This window comes from Dermacentor albipictus, chromosome 6 (genome assembly GCF_038994185.2).
Source record: "Dermacentor albipictus isolate Rhodes 1998 colony chromosome 6, USDA_Dalb.pri_finalv2, whole genome shotgun sequence".
In the NCBI taxonomy this organism is placed as follows: Eukaryota; Metazoa; Arthropoda; class Arachnida; order Ixodida; family Ixodidae; genus Dermacentor; species Dermacentor albipictus.
This window is the reverse complement of record NC_091826.1, coordinates 103170558-103185037: the sequence shown is the minus strand read 5'-3', so window position 1 is coordinate 103185037 and position 14480 is coordinate 103170558. Positions and strand designations below refer to the sequence as shown.

General features: G+C 45.1%; 1 protein-coding gene across 1 annotated transcript in view; it reads left to right on the top strand.

The window, feature by feature from the left end:
• LOC139061313 (uncharacterized) overlaps positions 1–14480 on the top strand; it is a 413371-nt gene that overhangs the window by 370745 nt on the left and 28146 nt on the right. The window contains exon 11 of the transcript XR_011515359.1: positions 14114–14296. The gene's annotated coding sequence lies outside the window, so the exon portion shown is untranslated. The remainder of the gene's footprint in view (positions 1–14113; positions 14297–14480) is intronic.

Below are 14480 nucleotides of genomic sequence, written 5' to 3'. Positions count from 1 at the left end.
TGTTCGTGGGGTAACAGCCTTCCGAATTTGGCTCCAGACCCTTTCTGTAGGTGTAAATGGCAGCTCTTGCGATGAGTACCAATATGTACTTGGCGCAGACTCTGTGGGGGCAGAACAGTAATACATAAGATACAGCACAGGCAAGAAGGTCAGCCCTTAGCCGCACATCAGCTATGAACGCACCTTGAACGACTCACTGGGTCGTGCAGACTGGGTCGAGACGTGCTTGGGACAGGCTCTGTTGGGGCAGAACAGTAACACATCAGACGCAAGAACACATGCCATGAGGTCAGCCATTAGCCGTACATCAGCTCTTTTTTTAAAAGAAGGCTTATTTTGCAACTTCAGGAACAATAAAGGGTCGGTCCACTTCACTACGTTGAGGCTACTACTCATCATGCATTGTAATGAAAGAAAATCTGTTTTCACAAGCGAATAAGCTTGCATTTCTCTTGTGACCTTTATTGTGCTGCATGTCAAGGTAATCGCCTGCGCAAGTGTAGCATGACATTTGTGTCAAAGAAATGTAGTGGTTGTTTACAAGTAGCATTGGTTAATTGAATCATTTCAATGTGAAGATCAACGGTGAATGTCTCGGCAAACTTTGATTTCGAGATGACATTATTCTGTTCAGGAACACTAGGGATGAGTTATAGCAAATGTTTGGGGAAGTTATCAGAGAAAGTTTAAAAGTGGGGTTGAAGATTATTATGCAGAACACAAAGCTAATGATCAATAGTCAGGTAAGGGAACAAGAATTCAGCATCGCCAGTCAGCCTTAAAGTTTTTGCAGGAGTGCATTTACCTAGATCAACTACACACATTGGACTCTTTTCATGAGAGGGAAATTTGCAGAATTAAAATTGGTTAGAGCGCATATGGCAGACGTTGTCAGCTCCTGACTGGAAGCTCACTATTATCACTGAATATAAAGGTATACAATCAATGCTTTCGTTAAGGACTGCGCATACAGCGCTGGAATGATAAATGTTAGGCGTAACGTTGAGACAGGAAGGGCGGTGGGCATCAGAGAACAAACGGGGATAGCCGATATTCTTTTTGACGTTACGAAAGAAAATTGGAACTGGGCAGATGGTGTAATGCGTAGGTTAGATTACCGGTGGACTTCTACCACTGTGCCATTACATTTCAAGAAAGGTCCTTTTCGGTCCCATATGGATTTCACACAAGAGATTAGGAAATAGGAAGAAACATTCACACAAGAAATATGAAGAAACATTCAAATGATCGGCTAATACATGACATGCATCTCAAGACTTGCAAGCCAATACAGCATTTATCAAGGATTTGATTTCTGAACTCATGTTGTTTACCTTGTAGCAGCAGCCAAAGTCCACACAATGGCCATGTTGTAGCAAACACTAGCTTCTCTTCAATGCGTGGAGTGCCCTGCTTTACACAGGCACCATGCTTCTTACTGCGTGTCTTGAAAAAAAAATATTGACTTCATCAAAAATCAAACAAAAAATTTCGTTATGTGAAATGCAAAAAGTTGTGACGATGTAACGGCTTATGACTGCAGAAAACATGCAAACGTGCACTGTTTGTTGTAGGATGCTTAAGCAGCATGTTTACTCCAGAAAGCTGGAACACCAATCCACGTCAAAAAAAAAAATTGCTCACACGTATTTCTGGTCACAGATTATATTAGTGTGAAGAAAGCAGCAAAATTATAATTCAGTAAAAATGAATTAGTATGAGAATTTTACTTACTAATTCATTTGCTGAACTATTCACAACTGAACACTCCCTCTAGAATGTAGGCTGCACATTGGGTGTAGAGTAGAAAATCAGATTTTGCAGGCAAAAAATTTAGCATATAAAATGATGCGTTAGGCTTTGTGGGGTTCAATAAACATTGCTACTGTTCATAACATTGATGTCTGCCTGACTACAATGTGTGTCAATAGCTTAAGTATTATTAGGATCACAAATGAGAACATTTGTGATCACACTACTAGTTCAACAAGCAAACGCATGAAAGACATGAAGTTATTCGGACTTTATATTTATATTTTTTTCCACGAACGTCATGTACCGGTTCCCTATTGAAAAATAAGCGCCCTAAGGTAAACCAAACTAAACACACACAAAAACTTGGAACCAACAACAATGAAATGTTATTGAATTATCATCCGTGCAACTCTTTAATGCATTAAATTCAGTACATTCACTTCAATTTACCAAGAGAAAAAAGTTGTCAGTGGACACAAAAATAAGCCACTCAGTCGTCCATGCCCACAGAAGCAAGGTGAAAAAAGCGACGCAAGTTCCGACATCTTTTTTCGAGATTTGGTGTGTATAAGGACCACCTGCTGCGAATGTGCGGCGTTTCTGACACCCACTGTCGTACAAAATATCCTTGATGTGACCAAATAGGGCAACAAAGGAAGATAATAGTTAGAAGTAAGCTCTGACTCACAAATGCTCGCAACCAAAGGTTTATTTCAGTAACAACAACAGAAAGGCCTGACAGCAGATATGTGATGCAGAATATAGTTAGTTATCTCCGCCTGAAATAATGTTAGCACAATTGTACAAGTATTCAGGCAGCAATATTAAACGACTCACTGGTACTGCTGTCGTCTGTCGCATACTACGGTTCCAGTTTGGATGCTGACGCATAGCTCACAACCGAAACCTAGCTTTCAGGCTTATATGTCCGCTTGAAAACACATCAGTTCACCCCAATTTAAATAATGCAAGACATCGGAGCACAATAAACTAGTTCTAGCAACAAATAAGCAACCACTTTAAGCGTACGAACGAATCAATCCGTGCCACCGTGCACTCGAAAATACCGGTAAAAGTTTTAATCCAGGCCAGAGGTCATGCGGAAAATCAATGATGCTGAAAGCTATTTACATTTACAGTGACAAAATGAAGAATAAACTTACTAATAAAGAGTACAATACAAGTACATGTTTAGCAACGATAATTTTGTACTGTTTTTTATGTAATGAAAATGGTTCTACAATTCTAGGAGAAAGGTTGTAAGGTAAAATTGCGCTTATTAGGCCGCCTCTAGCGGGAGATATCTAAACTAATGCGAGCATCCTTTAAGTGCCTCCACTAGGCTTGTTTTATTAGCAGCAGCGGGCGGTCAATTTTTTTCGCCCGCTATGGGGAACCAGCGCTGGAGTTTTCACGGCGCCTCCAGCGCCGCCCTGACGGTCTGAACGTGCACAATGCAGCCTCCCCCGCGGACGAAAATTGCGTTGCGTGCCCTTAAAGTCGAAGGAAAACAAAAGGGCGCCGACGATACTGTTGCGTATACAAGTGCCACAACTAAGTCGGGATGAGAGAGGATGTATCCTTCTGCGTCTTTCCATCTGAACACTACGAACAAGAACGGAGGCGGCGTTGGATCCAAGCAGTCAGGCGAGCGGAGTAAGCTCCCGTCTTGTCGCCTTGTCAAGTGGTGTCGGGCTGGTTTCTAAATCAAATTTCGCGTGTATCCTTGGTTTATTCGATAGTGAAGACGGTCAGCCATGGCAGACAGTACCAAACAGCAGAATCTGCAGTCGGTATTTCGTTGGAAACAAAATGAGCAATAGAATGCACCATCCGGCATATGCACCATTTTTTCCTTCGCAATGCCACCGCCAAGCCCCTTCCTACGCCCAAGTGAACGATCCGAAAGGTAAAAATTATCCATTCATTGCCAAGAATTATGTGGGAGGGAAGCTGCCTTGTAATGCGAGTGTATGCGCATAGTGCCGGCGCACGCGCGACTAAGCCTCCTATGTGTTTATAAAAATGCGCATAAGGATGAGGACTCGGCGCTGAGATGCATCTGGCAAATTTATGTAATTAGTGCTACATGTAGCCAGGATTGTTACGGATCAAGCAGCGGAGCACTCAAACCTTTGCTTGCGCGAGTCAGCTGATGCGATAAAGCTTTCTTCTCCATTGACTGCGGTGGCGAAGTAACATCAGAATTTTTTATGTCTAGCCAGAGAAATATGGAATATCTTCAGGCCAACTAATACTTACGAAACCATAGCGCAGCACGACCGGAGCCATAACTGCTAGATTCGCGAGACAGCCAGCGCTCGTTTCTCCCCTGGCGGAGCGATTTCATCTCCAACGGGTGTAGGTTTCCGTCGCCGCTTCCCTTCGCGGTCGCGCCCGCGTTCAGTTCGCGCTGCGCGCGAAACGTCTCTTGTTTGCGACGGCGCCTCTTCGGATGACCGGAAATTATTATTGTGTTGTTAACTGTCACGACATCAATGTAAACACGAAAGGGTTGATGCCACCAGAGAAATTCTGCCGATTCACAAGAAAATGGTACGATAAAAGCAGAAGAGACATGAATTACTGCGGTGCGCCGAGCGAAGAAAACAACTGGCAAACAAAGCGAACTCGTTCATTGATCGCTCCTGAGTGTATGACGGTTTTTATATATAACCCACATGAATTTAATAATTACTCGGTACATAATCGTTTTATTCATATAAAACCTTTAAGTTGTTCGACGAGCGCTTGTCCTGTCTTCTTTCTCGTGTTTCGTTTGTGTGTGCGCTGCCCAAGAATGGAAACCACGTCTGTCATATGTGCTAGCAGTGGCCGAAGTTCACGCGTGCCAAGAAATTGAATATGTGCATGATGCATTGAACATGACCGGAGTTCATTCCCGCTTCACCACTGCACCGATCGATCGGGTTACTGGACGATACACACCCGCGTCTTGGTCGCGCCGGCATTGCTGAAGCATGAATGATTACTAATACATTCAACTTCCGTCTCTTGAGCAATGTTAAAAAATGGGCAAGCTGTCTACATTGCTGCCTCTATTCCATATTGTAGGGGACGCACTAGTTAAAGTTGTGTGCGCATGTCGTACTTGTGCTATGCAGGGATGTATTTTGTTTTGTTTCCGCACAGTGTTGGTGGAAGTCCGTTGTCGCCATCAGAGACAACACGGATTCGTAGCAAACACATTGTGAGAAACTGCAAAAATGACTTTAGCTCGTAGGTGCCGTATGTATGTGCCGCATTGTATGTGCTGACGATTTTTCCGGCGGCACATACGATGTCGTTTCCAATTACCTGCTCAGCGTCCCTTACATGGTTAAGCAGACGCTGCCCTTTCGCCGCATTGCAGCCATAAAAATAATCGTCAAGCGTACCGATCGTCTTAAAGGCAAATATAGCGTGTGCAGTTTGTTTCACACTAAGGGGAAAATTCGGAACGTATTGCGTCGCGATGCGGCAAGCAATGGAGTCGTACGGCGGCAGCAGCTCGAGCAGGCGCACACGCTTGAGGGGCGTTGTCGTGATCTGCGTCGTGTGCTACGGCGGCGCGCGCTGGCCGCATTTTCGGGAAGCGTGGTACTGTCAGGGGCAGTGCAGCGATTTCATCTGTACTGCGAGAACTGAGCTGATATTCTTTACTAAGCGTTGAGCGTCGCCACACTCTGATCCTTCATTGGCGATAATGGAGTTCCACAAACTTCTTTTGACAAGGTTCATTTGTTCTTCCGAAAGGCCGGAGTGCTGAGCGTGTGCACGTATTTTTCTTCACTCTGTGTGCTACCGTAATAAGCAGCGACAAGACGCACCAAGATGTGCGCGCAACGTGCTCAGTCTTTGTTTGACTCGAAAGGAAAACAAAGCACTCAACAATGATAAATGTGGGGGTAGAACACGATGAAACAAACGGATACGAATAAAGGAATGTTTTACGTTAAGACAATGAGCTGGAAGTGATTTTTCTCGACAATCATTTACTACACCAGACAGACCCTGCCCACCGGCGGGGTATTGGACACGTCACGCTCAGAACTTCAGTTAGTATCTCGTCATGTCCCCAGCGGCAGCGATGACAGCGCTCATCCTGGAAGGCAGTTGTGTAGAATGACTTGATCAGGGATGTGTTCATTCGCAGCACATCTCAGTGGCTGACGATGGTGGATCGAAGCCTATCCTCGGGCGACTGATCGAGGGGATGTGGCGCCAGCGATACTTTCAACGAGCCCCAGACATTTTAAATGATGTTGGCGCCCGGAGATTGAGGGGGCCGCTCCAAGAGAGTGACTGCGCGCTCTTCTAGCAGTTCTTGCACAGCACGAGCAGTGTGGATCGGCGTCCTATCGCGTTAGAATATATAGTCGCCTTCCAGAAACGGGCCGTCAAGAATGTATGGAATCAGTACGTCGCCTGACTGCCATGCAGCGATGAACTTACATTCCAGGCGTATCAGTGGGCGTCGCGCAACGCTTAGCAAAGAATAACGGCTCATTTCACGCAGTAACGATGTGATCGGCGCCCTGCACCTGACAGTAGAACGTTTCCCGACAATGCGGCCAGCGCGCGCCGCCGTAGCAGACGACGCCGTTAAGATCCCGCCCCTCGAGCATCTGCGCGAGCTGCTGCCGCCGCCTGACTCAAGCGCTCGCCGCATCGCGATGCAATGCTCTTCGAGTTTTCCCCTAAATGTGAAACAGACTGTACACCGCCCTTCGAAGGAAATGTCCACGCGCACACACCGCGCGCGGCACGAAACGTGCCCAAATACGCGCAGTGCAGGAGGCAATCAAGGCGGCGCGAACGAGAGATGGGAGAGGAGTACCACCCGCTAATAGAATTTTGCTTCGCATGCGGCGCTCTCAACGCCGGCGCAGCAGCGCCGCTTTCGGTGCCGTTCTTGTCTATACACGACGAAACCGTTAAAGAAAGACACGTGCTCGCCGCGACGCACTGTGAAAAATATATAAAGCTTAAAAAGCTTCTTTCGTCATTTCATCACTTGATGGCGCTAGCTTCTTTACAAAAACACCACTTGAAGCGGCGCGAGAACGGAACATACGGCTGCGTATGTGTGTGTCTTCTGGTTGTGTGGCTGGAATATGCCGCGTTTCGTCGCCAGGGCGGCGTGCAGCGCACTCTTTTCGACGTGCCGCCTATCCAGCGCTGGTTCCCCGTGGCCATTTGTTGAACATGATTGTGCTTACCTCTGACCACGGCTGCTCGATAAAACGCATGAGGAGTGGCCAGTGTTTTTAGATTAGGTCAGTTTAGATGTTTAGATTAGGTAAGCTTAGGTAATGTTTAAATTCGGTAAGCGCACGGGGTCGCCATGGCGACAGAGCGGGCCCCTCCCGTCTCAAGCGCTGAGGAGGTGCTGCGGTCGCGTTAGGATTGGAACTACTGTATATGCTACCTAAGGTAGCAGAGTTGCGCATCTGTTCTATCAAGCCGCTAGCGCCTCTATTGGCAGAACGTCATCATGTGATAGTCAAGCAACCGTGCATGGCGGAGAAGCAGATGCTGAGGCCACTTTTTGTATTTTGCGATGCCGCCGCTGCAGCGAACTGGATTAACACAAGTTTATCGCCAGTCAAATTCAAAGCGAATCCGTTTGATCTTGGCGTTCGCTGTTCGCGTGCTGGCTAGCTGTGGAGCAACAACAGAATGTGCGCAGCGCATCTCGCTGTTGGTTCATCGCAGTGTGATCGCAATTCTATCGGAATGATATAATGACCGAGTGCCCTGCTCCCAACTGCACGAATCGCTCTGAAAGCGGGAAAACTTTTTATTCGATCCCATGCACCACACTGCATTCACTGAACTGCGATAAAAAAGGCAGCTCATATTTTCATAATAATGCACTGCTTGGGTTGTTTCGGAACATAAAAGGGGTTATATTACTAAGTAAAGATATTTCGTCTACTACTGCTTATGTGAAGCAGAAGGCAAGAGGAATGAGTGTCATCATTTAACATACAGTAATGGCCTAACTGTACTTTGCATAATTACCTATATTGTAGCTATGTCAATCTTGTAAGAGAAAAACCTTACCTACACTCCCACGGAAGGCTACTTTTGGAATCCCTGCAGTCGATTCCGTTTTATTCCCTGCAGTGAAACGCACATAATTGAGTGACACTTGCAGATGTGGCTTATATCCAGTACCTGCTGGTAGGTGGGTACGTTTCTGCAGCAAATCTAATGGCGTACCAGAGTCGATATACTAATGGTCGGTCATTGACTCACCAGTAATATTTTAGACTACCTACGCGTTGAGAGCTTCGGTGCATAGGCCTCATTATATTTAGTACAGCTCACTTTGTAAAAGAGCACAAATTGATAAAGCTCTATATATCAATGTTCGCGCGCACTGTTTCTTTTTCGGAAATTCGCATTTTGGCTTCATTGCCAGAAAAAGAGGTAGTTGCGGCGCAGTTCTTTTCGTGACTTTTTACATGCTAAAAGACCACCGCACTGCTCTTAGTAGCGTATTTATCTTTGTTGAAACAAAATCTTAGTGCCAAGCAATATTCAAGCAAAGGAAAAACTCTCAGGCATCTGATTGTTTACCTCAGTTGCTAACGTTTTTCCACTTTTTAGTACACCATGTTATTTCGAACCTTATACTACCTTGATAAGTAGCTTTTCCAAAAAATAACATCAACATATTCCCTAAGACTGTTCGGTGCGATCTAATTGTTACCGTCGAAGTTCATGAATGCTGCATCTGACCGGCGTGTATAGAATACATAATCTATTTAGATGCGCTAGTGCCCATACGTTATTAGGTCAAAAGTTCCGAGAAGGTGCACAGGTGACTGCTAGTCCAAAAACAACTGAAAATATTTGCGCTGCATCTTTTGCCACGGGCTAAAAAAGAGCAGCACCTTTTCCTTGACTATCTTATTCAGTCGGCTGTTTCGATTCGCTTTGTTTGCGATTAGGTGGGAAAGCGGTCCACAAGCGAGGCGAAAGCGTTCGCGGTCGATCGACAATCCGGTAGGCACGTCGCCTGCAAAAACGGAGTGCAGCTTCGCCGCATATATTTGGTTGCTTCCCAGGCAAGATGGCGGACGTACGCGCAACTCTGCTACCTTTGGTAGCATACGCAGTAACTCTAACGGATTGGCGACAGAGGGTCATCTGCTACTTCTCCATGTTGACCAGCGGAAGCAAGCCATTTTCGCATCAGTGAAATTGCAGTAAAGACACTAGAGAAGGCCTAATTGAATATCGCTTACTCATATATGAGAGCTGCGAGAGTCCCTGCACAATATTGGATCACTTGTGTTTCATTCGAGTGGCCTCATTCGTAGCTCTTTCATGGGTCGATTCTTAGGTGCGTCTGCGCTATTCTCGCACATGTACCTATAGTTATCATAGATGCATGTTTAAACCATCATATAAATTAAGCTTGCGAATATATTTAGAAGCCATTGTGCCACTTGAGCCTAACAACGGAAATTCGAAATTCGCACTACTAGTCTTATACGACTGAGTGCCACGATGGTGCAGTGTTTCAAGTCAGTAAGCACACCTCACTGCTGGGAACTTAACATTAACGGCACAGTTCATCTGAAGATGCCTCCCGTACGTACTAATCTTGGCTTTTCATTAAAAGTTTCCCACCAGCTACGAAGGAGACACGTAAAGTGGAGGAAGTAATAAAAAAATAGAGCACAGTCCAATACACGACATACTGACAGCTCTGTTTAGAAAAAGCTTCAAATACCAATGATGCGTTCATTCACCAATGCAGTCAATTCACACTTCACATCAACTTCCCCTTCTCACAACAGCAATAGCTCAGGAAGCAGTTAGCTGTTTGCATGCGTAATTTGCAGCGAAACTCATACGTAAGGCAATGTAGGACTGCAACAATTCTGCAGTAAGTGTTGTGAGTAGTGCATCCAACTCCATGCATACGGTAGGTTTGGAGTGAATACAGGATGTCCCAGGTGTCCACGCAGAGGTTGGTTTCTTGCAGTAGATTAGAGATTTTGCTTTTAACGCCTCTAAGCTTGTTGAATAAATCCCACGAAGGATGCTTACGGCATCCTTCCTTAACTCTCACCTGTTAGGAAAGCTTCTGGACACTCTTTACCTGATGACTGGATTTCATTGATGTATGCAATACACCTCTCATGTTTTGGAAAAGTGTGTACGAGATAGCCACACAAATCGTACCCAACGCAATCTTGTGCCCCTGGCATGCTGTATCCATGATGTGGCGTAGTGTCTCCCGTGGCCAAATCACTCTTTGGTGAAATCCGTAGCTTCTACAGCTTTAACTTGACCACAGCTTAGAGCTGTTCATGTGTTGTCGGCCGTTCTTTCATTCCTGCCTTCATGGTTTCTTGAACAGAAGCAGGTATGAAAGTTGGCTCTGCCACGACATCGCCAGTGATGCAAAACTTTATAGGTGTGTGCAGACTTAAAAGCCTGCATATGTGTGAGCTCATGATAGGCATGTGATCTTCATCCCCTTCCAAGCATCTAGTGACTCCGAAGAATCTCTGAAAGAAAGAAAAGTGAAATAAAGGCTGTTTCCCTGAAACATTTACAAACACTTCCGTCCCTATGTGACATATGTGACATATGTAACCTTTCAAAAAGTTTCCGCATTTCCTACTTCCAAGGCATACTGGTTGAGTTTTCCTGTCGGGACATAGTGTGCTCCTTTGGAATGAAGGTATGTGATCAAATCCAAGACAGACGCCAGTGTCACTCGGAGGGACTCCATGGTCACTTGTGAGGCAAACGTAACAGTTTCCACTCTGATGTGGTTCTGCTCGGTCACATCTATAAGTCGAAGGAATTCTTGAACCAGCTTAAAACTAAACGAGTATGTAACATTCATTAGTAGCGCGCAAGGAAGTAAAAAGTGAAGTTAGTTTTGCACTACTTTCTGCACTATCGCACGCTTGCAGTAGTGGAGAAAATAACAACATGAAAACCACATGCGTTTGAACAATTTTCATGCTTGGATCATCACAATAGTGTTCTAACCGGGGCTTATTGTGGTCAACGAGTTCTCTCTGTTTCTTCATGTGTACGCAGGCCACACCAAATATGTTTACTATAATTAATACTGCCCTTTTCATAGCATATTTCCTGTAAAAAGCTTGTTACTGTCGCATTTACTGCTTAGTCTTTGTGGCGAAACTGACTTGTTTTTGCGTACCTCAATTTCTTTTGATGAGCTCCCTATCCCAAAACGTGGCAGCTTCTTTTTAGGCCATCAAAGAGATCGTTCTACCAGAAATGTGAACTGCGCTGTTGCATCACAGTTTTCAAGGCCGGGATGTTGAACTCTTCTGTGCATGTTTAGGCCAATGTCAGTGCTTTGGCTGGAAAGCTGCAAAGAACGCAACATTTTAGATATCTTCTGCTACGCATGCACGAACTTCACCATAACTTAAGAGCAACAAGAATGTGTGCAATTACACCTGCCTGAACACCCAGCCGCACATTAATTTTTCTCAAAGTGTCGGGGTTCACATGCTCTCTTGTCAGTTTTGGTACTACACGGAGCTGCTGCTCGCTGTTAAGTTCCTGAAGTATACAGTAACGGTCATAGTTGATTTTATGTTCACCATTCTGTAAAGTAAAAAGATGATTGAAAAGGTGGAGCTAATATTTTGTGATCACGATAATTTTGTTACAAGCTAACATAAATAAGCGGATACCTACCATGCCGTACTTGTGACGAAGCAGATTATTTGTTATGCACTTCACAATGTGAGACACACCACAGAGGAAGTATAGACTGCTGTCTGGAATATAGTGATATTCAATTTTGTGCTTATGTGCTTGAGAGCTGCCTGTCACACCAGATGTTGATCGCATTCACTTGTTTGTGCTTGCTCCATCGCTTATGACGGCTACAGCTGTAGCATTTTGTTTATGAAGCTCTTTGACGGCTTTCAAAACCATCCTTGCGAGGACTCTTTCCGGAGATGCATTTTTTGTAGCGAAGCTGGCGATTGGTAGTACCCACGAATGAAATGGAGGCACAAACGTAAGCACAAGTGCATGATTTGCCATGGCTGTAGATTTCTGGTCATCTACTTTATATGTTTGCTTGTTGAATGTGACAGCTTGGCGCACTTTCATTTCCGCTAGTATGAGGATTCCACAGCACCTTACTCCATTTGTTTCATAAGTGCACCAATGCTGTTAAGCGAAACCTTGTTAAAACCGAACTCTCAAGGCATTCCATTGATAATTTGTTTAAGGCGCGATCACGTAGGTAGTGGGAAAATATTCATCTTTGACATCAGCGTATAAGCAGCAGGGCTTGATATCTTAAGAGGGAGGCAAGTCATCAACCGGTCGGTTTTATAGCGCTTTCCTCTCGTTGATTTGCTTTTGAAGCTTTCAACACCGCGTGCAGAGCAAGCTGTTGCCCTTGAGGAAGACACATTTAAAAGCCCGAATTTCTTTTATGGATTTCTCGCCTAAAATTGTAGCCTTAATCACTCTTTCTTAGTTATGTTTTTATTTGTTAAACGTACCCTTTGGTGAGGCTTGGTTCGTTCCTCAGATTTCTTTTTGTTTTTTCGTTTTTCCCGTGCTCGGAGATTTTTCTTGTGCTCTTGCACTGTGGGCACAAGCTTTCCTAAGACAGCCTAAAGCATTTTGTGCTCATCCACCCGTCCTGGGTCTTGATAGCTGATGTTGCTGCCGAAATGGAGGGCAATAAAGCACAATGACAGCCCGTGCACACTTTTAGGTTGCTAACGTAAGTGAGAAATGCGGATAGTTTCTTCAAGCTTAAGAATTTTAGCGGTTCTCCTGAACCATATTCGTTGTTGACGCACGGAGGAACAAGCCTTCCGCATAAGCTGAGTGCAACAGTGAAGTCTTTCCTTATAACCAAAGCCCTGTCGATCACAACAATACCACTGTCTTCGTCAACTTTGAAGAGTCATGAGCTGGACACTCCAGAACTGGCAACTTGAGTGCTCTTCGAATGCAGGGAACGAAGATGATTCCTCTGAACACATCTCTAGATCGGAAGGGACCTTAGTTTCTTTAGCATTACTGTTTTTTATGTTTACATCACGTCGCCATCACTTGCCGACTTACGAACATCACAATTTACTGTTGCTGTTAGCTTCAAAGGTTTTCTTCTGGGCTTTGGTGCTTTTACTTTCGATAGGTGCGCAGGAATGTTGGAAAAATAAGTTACTCTGCACCCACCTTAAGCGTCCACCTGCCACGGGGAATCTTAACAATGCTGCCTTTACCGATGTGCTAGTAGAAAGTTATAAAGTCCTCGGCACGTTAAGTGCTGCCGACTGCACGGTTTCTCTTGAGAAGCATATCCACTTTGGCAGCCCAGCGCGCTGCATGTTAGCACACAGACTCTTTGTCAAACTTGGCTTACTACACAATACACGTGATCTCCAAGTCACATACCTATATTCCAATTTATAGATAAGCGATAGCACCAAAGGAACTTTTTCGGAGTGCACGCCGGCGACAGACAGCCTAGACAAACACCAAGAAAAGCACTGAACGTGCCCGCCGGCAGCCGGCGGCTCGATACCAATGCGACGCCAGCGCCAACTCTGTTGGTATAGACGAGTTGGAGCCGCCTCCGAAGCAGACTTATCCAACTGACCTAATCTACCAACGTTGGGTGCGGCCGCTATTTGTATTTGCACCGGTATTTGGAGTTTCTGGCGTGGACAAAGCGCAGTAGCAGCTGTGAAGCAACAAAAGCAAAGATGTGGCTCGGCGCCGTATTGGCCGGTTGCCTTTGGTCAAAAAGATCGCCTTCCCGTGATGCTTGTGGCAGAAAGGAAGTTCCACGTCCACTCCCAGGGTTCTACAAGGATAAGTAAATACCCAAGAAAGTGAACGAGGAAACAACGCCGCGGTAGTTCAATTCGTAGAGCATCGCACGCGAAATGCGAAGGTTGTAGGATCGTCCCCCACCTGCAGCAACTAGATTTTTTATCCATCTTCATTTCCTATAATTTATCGTTTCTTTAATTTATTTATTAAGCACTAGTCATTTTCCCTGTGATGTCCTTGGTGTCAGTGTTTGCTGGCTTCTTATGATATGCGCACACAAATGTTATTCGAGAAAAAGTGCGATGTTATCAGGTGTTATTTTGTCACAGAAACGTGGAACGAAATTATGGGCAGGTGTACGTATGTGGTGGTTCCCAGGGAAATGTGCTGGCAGGGCTGATAATTTGACAATAGAAATTGCGCGACCAGTTTCTATATGAGGTTCAGACTTCCGTATGTAACAGAGTTGCATTTTTCCTTTCCGGTTATTTGAGGAGAGCAATGGTAACCCTTAGTTGACTTTTTTTTTTTGCAGAGGATGGCATCGACAAGCTCCTCGCAAGGTGCATGCGAGCAATAAGAAAGTCGCGACGACAAGAACGCCGGCTCTGCAATGTGCTGCAGACGAACCAGCCGGTGCCAGGGCAGATCATCCATGAAACACAGAACCGCCGCAACTGGCTGCTAGCTCGCTGCAGCGCGCTGCTAGCCTTCCAAGGTGAGTTACATGTTCAGGAGTAATTTGTATGAAATTTGTATAATGCACAGCAGAAAACGTCACCCCAAAATATTACATTTCGAACATTTTTCCGGCCACGTATGTATAACCTTTTTAATGAGACCTTGAAATGATATTTCTTTATTGTGCACAAGGATATGCGTTCTGAACATTTGATCTTAGC